Genomic DNA, 11864 nt, shown 5'->3' with positions numbered 1-11864 from the left:
TTTGGCCAGCCCATTTGGGGAGGCTGTGGTAGACAGGGTAATGCTTGTAGCAAAGCAAAACATAGGTGATGTCTGCTCTTCAGAATTCTGCTGCTCTCTCACTTACGGTCTGTCAAGGCACTTCAGCAGTCATTTTGCCGTGTGCCCCTGGGCTTCTGAGAGAACATCACAACCTCCTCCTCTTTTTCCCATCTGTCAGCTCAGTAGTGACAATAGGGCAGACTGGAGTTTCTTTCAGCTCATTCGATTTCTATGGTTAGCTTTTGCCAAATGCTCAACCATTTGTAAAAATCATGTCATCAGTTGTCATTAGAAAGAGAATTGATAACTGGTACTTACCGAGCTTTGCAGTCATTCAAACAAATTCATTCTCTTAGTTCAAAAAACAAAAATCACACAAACAAGCCCAGATGTTAAGTAAGCAATTGCTACAATATAATGCTTAGATTTTTTCGACTGTTCTATTGATACCCAGTGGTACAACTATGGTTAATAATCTGTGAAATTCAGCATTTAGAAAACCCCTATAACTCATTAAAAAAATTTACTCAATTTATTCATCTGTAGTGCGATATGTACAACTGAGTCCAGATAAAACCTTTTAATGCTTGTGAGTCATCAACATTCCATATCAAGAAAGCAAACTATCCAGAAATCACCATGATCATGGATATATCCATGATATTCAGGTGCAAACCCAGGCATTTCAAGCCAACCTAATTACATAACAGAAGAGTTGAAAAGAACCATTTTTCATTTTCAGCCACAGAAACATAGAATATGCTGATTTGAAAGAGACCCATCAGAATCACCAAGTCCAGCTCCTGGCCCTGCACAGGAAACCCCAAGAGTCACATCATGCGCCTGAGAGTCTTTTCCAAACACTTCTTGAGCTCAGACAGCCATGGTGCTGTGATCACTTCCCTGGGGAGCCTGTTCCAGTGCTCAAGTGCCCTCTGAGAGACAAACCTTTTTCTGGACACTCAACCTAAACCTCCCTTGACTCAGCTAATGTCATTTCCTTGAGCCCTGTCACTGGTCACAAGAGTGGTACCTGTCCCTCTGCTTCCCCTCACAAGGAAGTTGCAGACTGCAGTGAGTTCTCCCCCAGCCTCCTCTTCTTCAGGCAGAACAGAACAAGTGGCCTCAGCCACTCCTCATATGGCTCCCTCTCCAGATCTATCCTTGTCTCCCTCCTTTGTATCCTCTCTAATAGCTTAATGTCTTCAATTGTGGTGCCCAAAAGTGCCCCCGGCACTCGAAGTGAGGCCGCCCCAGTGCAGAGCAGAGTGGGACAATCCCCTCCCTTGCCTGGCTGGTGATGCTGTGCCTGATACACCCCTGGCCCTCCTGGCTGCCAGGGCACTGCTGACTCATGTTCAACCTGCAGGTCCCTTTCCCCAGAGCTCTGCCCCATTTCTAATCTGATTCTTAATCTCTTCCATTCTTGGTGCTGGGTAAATGCTTCCTAAATCCAAGAGTTTCTGGTACTGGAAAAGCCAAGTTGAATGGCCTTGAAATCAAGTTATCAACGTGAATGCTTTAGAAACACCAGAAAGCATCTGTAAGATGGAGAGGAGGAATGCTGTATGAATAAAGAGAAAACATCTAAGTGCTTATGTATTGGGAGATTTATTCTGTTGTAATTTATTTAACACCTCCATGGAGAACAAAGAACTTTGCTAAACTAAAAACAACTGGGATAAAACCCACAAGTTATTGAAAATATTTGTTATACCTAAAATTTGTCAGGAAAAGCATGAAAGATTGTTACGATAATACCTGCAAAGAAGATATCCCAGATATTTTTGGCTGCCTACTAGATGCAAAATCCATGTCCAGCTGAATGCTTTCCTTTGCTAACCTGACTGCAGAATGCTCCTTATTCCTGTGCACTACCCCCAGCTGTTTCTGAAACATTTCTTTTGGCTTTGAATCTTCTCCTTCAGGTCTTTAACATGCAGAACTTCCTTTGGAGCCTATGGAAGCCATGCACAGGGTACAAATTAGACATCATTGGTTTTACAAAGATGTAGTGGAACACAAAATTACCAGGAGCCATAGAGAACACAAGACAGTGGGAGTTACGGGGAAAATTGGGAAAGACTGTCTTTTACTATGTCTCTATCTTACCATGAGAAATGCGGTAGCTCTAATGTTCATATGAGACTATTGTGTGCCTCTCCTTATAAGCAGTTTAAGCGATGACCCCTTTTTTTATTTTGTCTCTAAAACAACCCAACAACATGGTGTTTAATGCAAGGAGCTGAGATCATGGAATTGAACACAGACTTTAAAGAACATAAGAAATTTTATTAGAATGGTATTTAGCTTCATAAATTCAGCTACAAACTACAGAGTTTTGAAAGGAAAATCCAGAGCAATCCATTCTATTCATGGGCATTGCATTGATATGGTGTTCAGAGCTCATCTCCATTTTTTTGTTTGGATTTTCCAAAAATGTTAATCAAACATTAAAGACATGCACATATCAAACCTTCCCCAGAACATGTTCTTTGATGACTTCCTACTCCCTATTAAATTTTGCCAGTCTCAGATAATACTAAATAAGGAACTGTTCCTCCTGTTCTTCTGGATTTTGAATAAGATCATAAGCCTTTAAGGGCTCTTTCTGAAAGAAGGCAAGTTTAAAAGAAAAAAAAAAAAAAAGCATGATCTCAGTTCAAGGTTATAAAAAGGGCACAGAGCATTTGGATCAAGCTAGTGAAGCATTAATACTTTGTGGCCCCACTTTCCTAGAATATGTGTCTTGGCAACATTGCTAGTCTAAATCTGTCAAATTGAATATTTTGATCTCTGTCCCTGGAGAAAAACACACACCTATTAATTATATCAGATTATAATTTTCCTCTCTTGTGCAGTGTAACTGAACTACTCTCCATTATATAATTTTATTGTATCATAGAGTCTTCATTGTTTACACTAATACTACCATTTATGCAATGAGCTAGGTCGTGTATTTTTAGGGGGGGAGTTTAATGTCAGTGGGCTGAAGGAAAGATTTCCTGATAGACTGTTTAAGAACAAACAATTATTTGTTTATATGGCATACAGAAAAAAGACACGGTGTCCAAAATTTTCAACATCCATACCCAAGGAATACTAGCGCTGGTGTTTGAGCGAGGTGCGTGAAATACAACCCTGACACTTGATAGCTGTGCTTCCACATTTTAGACTGACTGCTTTGGTTAATGGCCACCTAGAAGTTGACTACAAAGCTTAGCATTTGATGGCAGAGTGCCATGCATGTTGAAACACTTCCTAAGTAGATTCAAAGAAACAGAAGTTGATGTCCTAGCCCAAAAGAGTCTGTACTCTCATGCTTGATGGCAGCTGTCAGATAAAGGGGCAAGGTCCACATATTCATGTTGAGCTTTACACCAGTTTGAATGGAGAAAGAGTGGAGGAAGCACTTGGCAGATGATTACAGGCTGGATTGCAAGACAGCAACCATACCTGAAAGGTTGTATCTGCTGGTGTGGTCAATTCCTTGGCAAAGAAAACACGTTTATTTGCCTGTATCCAAAAGGGAAGGCTTGTGAAAGGAATTAGTAATACAATCCCTCAGCTGTAGGTATTTGAATTGATTATCTGTCAAGCCAAAGGTTTCTCTAAGTTCAGCAAATGAACACAATCTGTCTTCTAAAATGCATCATGTAATTTGTTAAAGCTTTTGTCTAACCATGCACCCCAAATAAAAATGCATTTAGGTTTTGGTTTAGGTAGTAAGGTTGATTTTTTTTGTGTGTTATTTGAATTAGAAAATTGAATACAATCTGAAATGAAATAAACAATAGGTACTTAAGTAGTTTTTTTTTCTAACTGGTGTTAATTTAAATTACAAAATCTCTCAATATTCAGCACATTACTGATATATTTCAGAAGTATTTTTATGTGTTTCAGGCAGACATTATTAAAATATGCTATTGATTTTCTGTTTTCTTTTGTTCTGAGGTTCCAGTGTGCTCTCTGCTGGTGGTACCATTCTCCATTTTGAAAAATGATTGGTTATTAATAAAAAAATAACTATAATGCATGTCTAAAGGTAGAAGTTGCTAAATTGTTAAATTGCATTGAACAGTATTATTTGTTTGCACATGAATTAGGATCTAAGACAAAATTATAAAACAAAGAAGACAATGAAGAAAATTTTGTATCAGTGGAGAACAAAAATAAGAGAGATGGGAGGATGAGGAACAGTTAGGGGAGATTTTGTAGTACCTTGTTTTTGGTAAGTTTTAGGAAACTCATTAGGGGAAGAACAGCTACAGGAAGACTGGAAAGAGACACCTGATATTGTAAGCATTGGGACTCAAATAAAGTGATTCAGTAGTACTGCTCTGTGGGTAATAGGGCAGAATTGGAGAAGAACTACAGAACAAGTCTAAAATCACACATAAACACACTTGTTGAGCTGTAGAAAAAACAAGCAACCAAAAATGATCTGTGGACTGATTTGTTCTCCTGGTTTCAAAAGTACAATTTTCTAATTTTAGAATAATATATGCCAGTACACTGTTAAGGTTCCTGTTTCAAAATTTAGGGCTGTGTTTCTGAAAAAATGCTGAGAAGTCCTGTTGATTCAGAGGAAATATAATTAAAGTTTCTTCTTTCAAGGGAAAAAAAAGAATAAAAAAAAATTCTAAATATTGAGATATACTAAATGCTTTCAAAGTATTTCTGTGTTAAAATGTAAGCCAGAACATTTTCAAACAGACTATGTACTCTCAGTTTTGTTAAGCTAGAGGAGACTGGAAACAGAGGGGTCAGGTGTATGGAGTGAGCCAAGATGGTGATTTAGTAGGACAGGTTTTCCATAAAAGCATGTGATTGAGAACTACATTTCTCTATAAATCTGTGTTATATATCAAATACTAATGTGTAATATCACTATTTCTGTATCAATCTATTGATATATAATAATGTAATACATTCCTCTTGCAAATGTAGCCACATATTTTTTTGCTTTAGATACTGCCCTGCAAATTTATGTATATGGGTAATAGTTTTTAGTAGCAGGCAATAGACCATGTAAACAGCCAACATAGCACATAATGAAACTTACGAAGAGCAAATTTTATCACCCAATGTCAGTCAGCCAACCCCTCTTCCAGATGATTTCTTTAGATATTTCATATAAATGAATAAAATATTTCTAAGTATGACAAAATAAATATTGAAGTTTTAAAATATTTTATCTGAAATTCAATGGAAATGAGCTTTGTCTTTTTCTCAGGGCACAGCAATGTGTGTAATGTGATGTTTCTCTGTTACCCACCTTATCAGACTGTCTACATGCAATCTTCTTCTTGCTATCACTATTCATTTTTCATGTGCCAAGTATTCATTAATCCTTTAACCTCGGTAGGTAGAAACCAGTTTTTTCCTGCAGAACACTCAGTGCTCCCTGTTCCACGTGGTTAAGAAGGATGAATGTTGTTAATACTCACATTTTTTTATTGATAAATCTGAATATAAGCTATACATCTGTCAGGGAAGGTTTCCAGCTGTCTTCCATAGTAGCCCGCTTCCTATGGGATTGCATATTTTATCTTTTAAAACAAGTGTTACAACATTAACTTTTGACTCGGGTGAAATCTAATGAATCACATATGTAACTTACCGGGAGTAGCTGGAGCTGGTTCTGATCTAAACTCCCGGCATAAGGAAATATGTTGCTTGGGTCATTAGACTGTATTTTAACTCTATGCTCACTTTTTTCCAAAGGAAATTTAGACCAGAGGCAACATTACAATAGCAAATTATGCCTAATCCCCTTTATGTCTTGTGGAGAGATATATTTCTGTTTATAGCCATTTTAAAGTTTCTTATTTAGTATTCTCCCTTTTTTTTCCCCTTGTGGAAATAGAGGTAAGATGCAGAGACAAATAGTGAAGAGTTATATTATCCAAAACATTTATATCAAGAGAAGGCAGAGGATCATTACAGGGAAAGAGATGAATAGACGTCTTTCTGGCAGCTGGCATGAAATCCTCTTTGGGAACAAACATAGGTTCTGGTTCTTCTGGCTTCCTCAGTAAATATTGTGATGAGCAGCAAATATTAGTTTGTATTTACTGAAAGTAATAGCATTTTAGCAGCAATTATTTACCTGTGCTCCGCCTGGCTTTCTGTGTAAATACACAAGCTGTATGAGCATTTACAAACACCTTCACATGACAGGCCAACCTCTAGACACGAGATCCATCCCTCTTTTTGCTTTTTATTTACCCAATAATTGTTATGACTGGGACTCTCAGGAACTGTTGAGCTGACTGTGAATTTGAGAGAATAAGGGGCGGGACTCATAAAGAACTTAGTGTTTTGTACTTGCTCTGACCATGGCTTCTGCCAGGGGCCAGCACAACACCCTGATTATTCAAAAGGCTATTAAGCTTCCTTAAATTGAATGGCCTCCGACCATGGCCAGAAACCATCTAAGCAGGCAGCGCTGGTCAAAGCTCACCTGTGCTCTGGCCACACCGTGTTTACTTTATGCAACACCAACCACAGGGGAGGAGGCAGAAAACAGCCACATCAGCTCTACATTAACAAAAGGCTCTCCAAGGCAAGAGAATCCCTAGGTAACCCGTCAGGCCAGCTTAATAGCTTCAATACTGCCCAGGCATGGACCAGGATCTTTCCACCAAAATACTTCTCAGTGTAAACACGTGTAAGAATGCTTGTGAAAAGAAAGAGATTTGCTTCTAAAGGTTTAGCTGACTCTTAGGGCTTATATTTCTGTTTCCTAAGGTTCTGAAAGTTCTTCTTTTAAAACATGAATGTAAGAAAGACTCTGTGTTTTAAAAAAACTTTAAGATTATGGAATCTGTCCCTCTGTATGTTGTCATTAAAACCTTTACAACCCAGTATCCGCAGCCCTTACGTGAGAAAAATCTTCCCCATAAAGGAAGTTCTCAGTTTGCAGGGGGCGACTTGGGCTTACGAGCGCTGACCAAAAAAAAAAACCCCACAACTCCACGCCTCGCATACTTCTCACGAGCTGCAGTCTGTCTGTGCGAAGAAAACAAAATAAAAGAGAAGGGAAAGGCTTGCAGCGCTCATCCCCAGGTAACGGCGGGGGCCGGGCCCGGCCAGACCCTCCGCCGGCGCGGCCCGAGGCGGACACACCGCCCAGTGTGTCCTTTCTCCCGGGACGCCCCTCAGGGTCGCGACCGCGTGTCCCCCGGGCCGCTTCAGCGCCGATACCGCCCCGCGCCGATCCCTCGGAGGGCACCTCTGCTCCCCTGCACCTTGTACCCCCAGGGGTCCCCCAGGCGTCCCCAGCGCCTCGCCCCCCTCACTGTCCCCTCGGCGCTCCCAGAGCCCCGAGTTCCCTGCGGGCTCCCCCATGGCCCCGCACCCCGCTGAGCTTCCCCCGGCGCCTCTTTACCCCGCCCCGCCCTCGGCGCCCCCTCGCCCCGGGCCTCCCCGCGGCGCCCCCGCAGCCGGCCGCGCCCTGCCCCTCCCCGCGGCGCCCCGCTGCCCTGCCCCTCCCCGCGGCCGGGCCGGGGCCAGGGCCGGGGCCGGGAGGGGGAGGCGCGGCCGGGCGTTCCCGTCCCCACCCCCCGGGGCGGGGCGGGCGGCGCACCGGGGCGGCCGCGGGGCGGGGGCGCGGCCCCTCCCTCCCTCCCCTCCCTCCGCCCGGCTGCCGGTGGGGGCGGGGACGCGCCGCATGCCAGCGACGCCACCGGCGCCCGCCGTGGCCGGAGCAGGGGCCGGTAGCTGGGGAGGGGGACACCGGTCCGGACCCTTTGTCTGAGCGGTCGGCGGGGTGTCGCGGCGGCCCCACGCGAGGCGCGGCCAGGCGGCGCCGGGAGCCTCCACCCCCGGCCCACCCTGCCCGGGCTCATCATGTGACGCGGGTAAGTCGGCGGCGAGCGAGCGCCGCGGCTCCCCGGGCTGCCCCCATTCATTTCCCGGGGACGGCCGCCGGCTGCCTCCGCCGGTGCGGGGTGCGAGTGCGCGGGGCACTGCTCGGGGAGCGCGGGGCGGGCAGACAGACAGACACAGAGCGGGGACCCTGTGTCAGGGAAGGAAACAGTTTCTTCTCCTGCTCTGCCGCTTCTGCTCAGGTCTGTGCCGATTCCCTTTCTTAGCAGGATAAACGGCTAGTGTGTGTGTGGGTTTTGCCGCTGCTGTCCCAGCCAGCCTCTCTTTAAAAAAAACAAACAAACAAAATACCGCTCCTATACTGAAGTTAAATAATTTTAAAGAACGGGGGGGGGGGGCAGGGCGCCCCCCCCCCCCGCTTCCCCCGGCGCCGCCGGGGCCACCCGGGGGTTAACGGCGGTGCCCTCCCTCCCCCGCTCCCTCCCCCGCTCCATCCATCCCCTCCTCCCGCCTGCCTCCATCCCTGCCGGTGCCCCGGCGGCAGCGATACCGGGGTAGGGTGCTAGGCGCCGGCCCGAACTTTTCCCTCAACTTTCCCGCTGAGGCTCTAGGAGGGGGAAAAAAGGGGTGGGGGTGGCGGTGAAAAAAGCGAGGGGGGGAAATAAAAAGCGATAAGCGGGGAGTGATGAGCAGCGAGCTGGGAGCGCCCAGCCCTTTGTGCTGCCGTCCCCGGGGGGGGTGTGGGTGGGGGCGGGCGGCCCCCGTGCGCATTCGGGGCTGGGCAATTAATAGATAAAAACAAATATCAAAAAAGTATAAAGCGTAGTGCTGTGTGGAGGGGAAAATCGGAGCGTAATGCTATATGGGGAGAAAAATCGGACTATATAACACGCTATGGGGGGAAAAAAATAAAAAAGCAAGAGTGTCGTGCTGTACTACCTTCTCCAGAAATAATTATCTTCTGTGGAACAAATGCTCGCTCTTGCAGAAGTCGGGAGCTTGGGGAGCAAACCGCTGGTATTTACATTTAACGCGTGAGCCCAAAGCCGCTGCGGGAGATGGGTTACCCCATGGCATCAGCGTCACCCTGTGAAGCCCTCCGAAAGCTTTCCGCTGCTGGGATGAAATTTCCTCTGGGATGAGATGTGGCTCCTATCCGCCTCCCCCAAAATCCTGCACCACCGCTGGTGGTTGGATGTTGGGGGAGGCGGATAGGAGCTACCAGACGGGTTATTTTATATTCTCCTCCCCGCGGTTTGCAGGGATGCGATGCTCCGGTCCAGACAGCGGTTTTTGGGGCTTTTTTTTTCGGATCTTGGCGTGGCATTCAGTCCCGCAGACGGGCTTGCTTGGGAAATAAGATGTTTTGTGCGCTTAGGGAAGAGGTAGGAGCCGTTTCGGTAGGAAGCACTGAAGAGAAGTTCACTTGGTCTGGGTCTGTATAAAGCTTGTAAAATCCTGCTAAGCTCTTGGCAGCCCCCCTTCCCCTAAGTAAGACAGTAAACTAGTTAATTTTTTTAATTACCCATCGTGAAAGAAATGGTACTCTTCTTCCTCCCTCCACCCGCCCTTTTTGTTTTTTCTTTTTTTTTTTTGCTTTTCACTTTTCCTCTCGCCACGGCAGGTAGATTATTCGCGGCAACTTTGCGAGGCTGCTTTATATAGCGCTGGCATATGGGCTCCATTTTCTGCTCTCTGGTTGGTCTACAACTCTGAAATGCACAGGAACAGCAAAGTGGTCGCAGCATGGGATTAGTAGCTGTGCTGAATAGGTCACAGATGGGGCGATAGGAGCATTTTATTAGTGACGTAAGGCTGCATAAACCGAGGCTGTTTTTTTTTTTTTTTTAATTTATTATTCGTGCTGGGAGAGGGGGAGTGTCTTGAATATCTTTCTAATGGGACGTAATCAAGTTGAAACCGCTCTCTGCAAGCTGGCATGTCACCTATCGTCACAAACCAACCGCGCATAGCGAAGGGAAACATTGCGGATTTTTTTTTCACTGTCTTTTTATTTTTTTCCCCTCCCCGTGCTGCCGGAGGCTTTGGCAGCCGCTGCTAGGCTGCTGCTGGCAGGTGCCCGGGCTGGAGGCTGGTGGATGACATCACCCCCTCGGTGACACCCATGCGCGCCCCTCCCCGGGCCAGCACCCCCGCCCGCTCCCCCCCACTGCCGCCAGAACAACAGTGGTGGCATTTTCCTCTGCTTAATTATTTTTCTTTCCCCTTTTGGGTTGGTTTTTTTAATTTTTTTTTTTTTTTAACTGTGCGTGGTACCTGGAACTGGGAGGAGGGCGGCAGTCTGAGTAGCGCGTTTTTTTGTGGGGGAGAAAAGCTTTTGAACAAAGATGTATGTCGTAGGTCATTTGATGAGTGAGTGCACCTATTCTGGATGGGCTGGGAAGGAGTTAGGGTATGGGAGATACTGTTTGTTTTCCGTTTCTGATAGTGAGGCAGTATCAGATATGTAAATAGAGAGGATGGGAAATGATGTATTTTTAATTATTTTTCCCCCCAGCAGTAATATTATAATGATAATATGATAATATTTCCAGGCCTTTCTTTGCTTTCTTGTTGAAAAACCTTTTCTGGAAAGGCCCCTGACAGCCCAAGAAGACTCTGTGTAACAACTTTTAAAAATAAACTTTGAGATTCCAGGACAGGCTAATTGTGGAGTCCTCTGCCAGCTGTTTCTGTCAGGATCATCCAGACCTGAACATGCACAAGCAGAGTTTCACTCCAGATGAGAGGAGGCAGAAATGTGGGGCTGAAATAGCTCTTCCCCTGGGAGATGTTAGAATGGGGTCAGCGAAGGGCTTGTGCTGCAGAACCCTGTGGTAGTGACTGTTTTCCTCTTTGCCTAGAGCAAGGTGGTGTGTGATGGTAACTACCACAGTTAAATAGAAATACAGACCATGTATTTGAGGAAAGCAGGCAGTGGATGCTTGGAGAGGTCTCTGCTGTGCAGGGGGTTGCAGAACATCTGTGTAATCTGGTGGAGTTTTCGGTGCTGCTAGGGTATGCCATTGCTTCATTTTTGGATGGTCTGTAAAATAGTGGAAAGCTGAGTGCCCTTTCTCATGGCTGGGTGCATGATGTCCACTTATGCAAGCATTCCCAGAGATGGAGTGCTGTAGCCTCCTTGCTTCAGGCTGCTGGATGACCTATGTGAACCTTGCTCGGCTGCTGGTACCACTTCCCTGAGTGACCAACCTCCTTGCTCTTTCCTTCACTGTTGTTCGCTTTGTGGACCAGGTCTCATCAGTACAAAGTTGGTTTTGACCAAGTCTTAGTTTGAATCAAATAAAATAGGAGAGTGTGAGTGATGTGTTTGTTCATTAATAAAGATGGAGCTCTAAAACCACTTATTTTTACTGAAGTGTCTTGCTTGTGGCTTTTGAAATACTGTATCTTGGTTTCTTTTGTTGGAGAATTATTGTGGTTTGCCTTTCCTTGACTTAACTACAAAATGACTAAAAAAAATTAATTGCCTGAAATAAAAATTTTGGTTTTAGAAAAGCTGAAATGGATGCAGCACCCAGACTTTGACCTTCTCAGCTCCTGACTAGTGGTTGTTTACTACAGCTGCAGCTGTGTGTCTTTGAAAGAGGAGGAGCTGCAAATACAAGCATGCTCACTTTTCCTGCATAAACATGCTGTTTCAAAGTGAGTTGTTAAGTAAAGTATTGAGCAGCCAGTTTGAGGGTTTTCTTTTCCTTTGTGTCAGTTGCACTGTGCTATATCTGTAAGACAAGTTTTGAGTCTCGCTAGTGCAAAATGTGGAAGCATGAGATGACTGTTTCCTATGCAGTAAAAAAGAATTTTTTTAAATTAAGTTCGTGTTTACACTAGAAAGGAGAAATGCTTTTGCACTGAAGTACGGATGACACTGTCAACATTGTCATTGGAAAAAGTTCCATGTAGTTGTACCCTGTGTTCAACAACTGAACTTTAGACAGTCCTCTTGCTTCAACTGAATGATTTTTTTTTTTAAAGTTGCTGCTAAACAC

The 11864-nt window shown here is 44.9% G+C and overlaps 1 protein-coding gene across 4 annotated transcripts in view; it reads left to right on the top strand.

The window, feature by feature from the left end:
* The first annotated feature begins 7008 nt into the window (after window positions 1-7008).
* The window catches only part of KLF12 (KLF transcription factor 12), a 233269-nt gene continuing 228413 nt past the window's right edge, over window positions 7009-11864 (top strand). For 2 of the 4 annotated variants that reach the window (XM_059839144.1, XM_059839140.1), the window contains exon 1: window positions 7747-7886. The gene's annotated coding sequence lies outside the window, so the exon portion shown is untranslated. Of the gene's footprint in view, window positions 7093-7746; window positions 7887-8028; window positions 8097-11864 lie in introns of those variants that run through there. The other 2 variants (XM_059839142.1, XM_059839141.1) reach the window with 2 other exon arrangements.

Source organism: Haemorhous mexicanus, chromosome 2 (assembly GCF_027477595.1).
Source record: "Haemorhous mexicanus isolate bHaeMex1 chromosome 2, bHaeMex1.pri, whole genome shotgun sequence".
In the NCBI taxonomy this organism is placed as follows: domain Eukaryota; kingdom Metazoa; phylum Chordata; class Aves; order Passeriformes; family Fringillidae; genus Haemorhous; species Haemorhous mexicanus.
The sequence above is the reverse complement of the archived record's forward strand: the minus strand, read 5'-3'. Positions and strand labels throughout refer to the sequence as shown.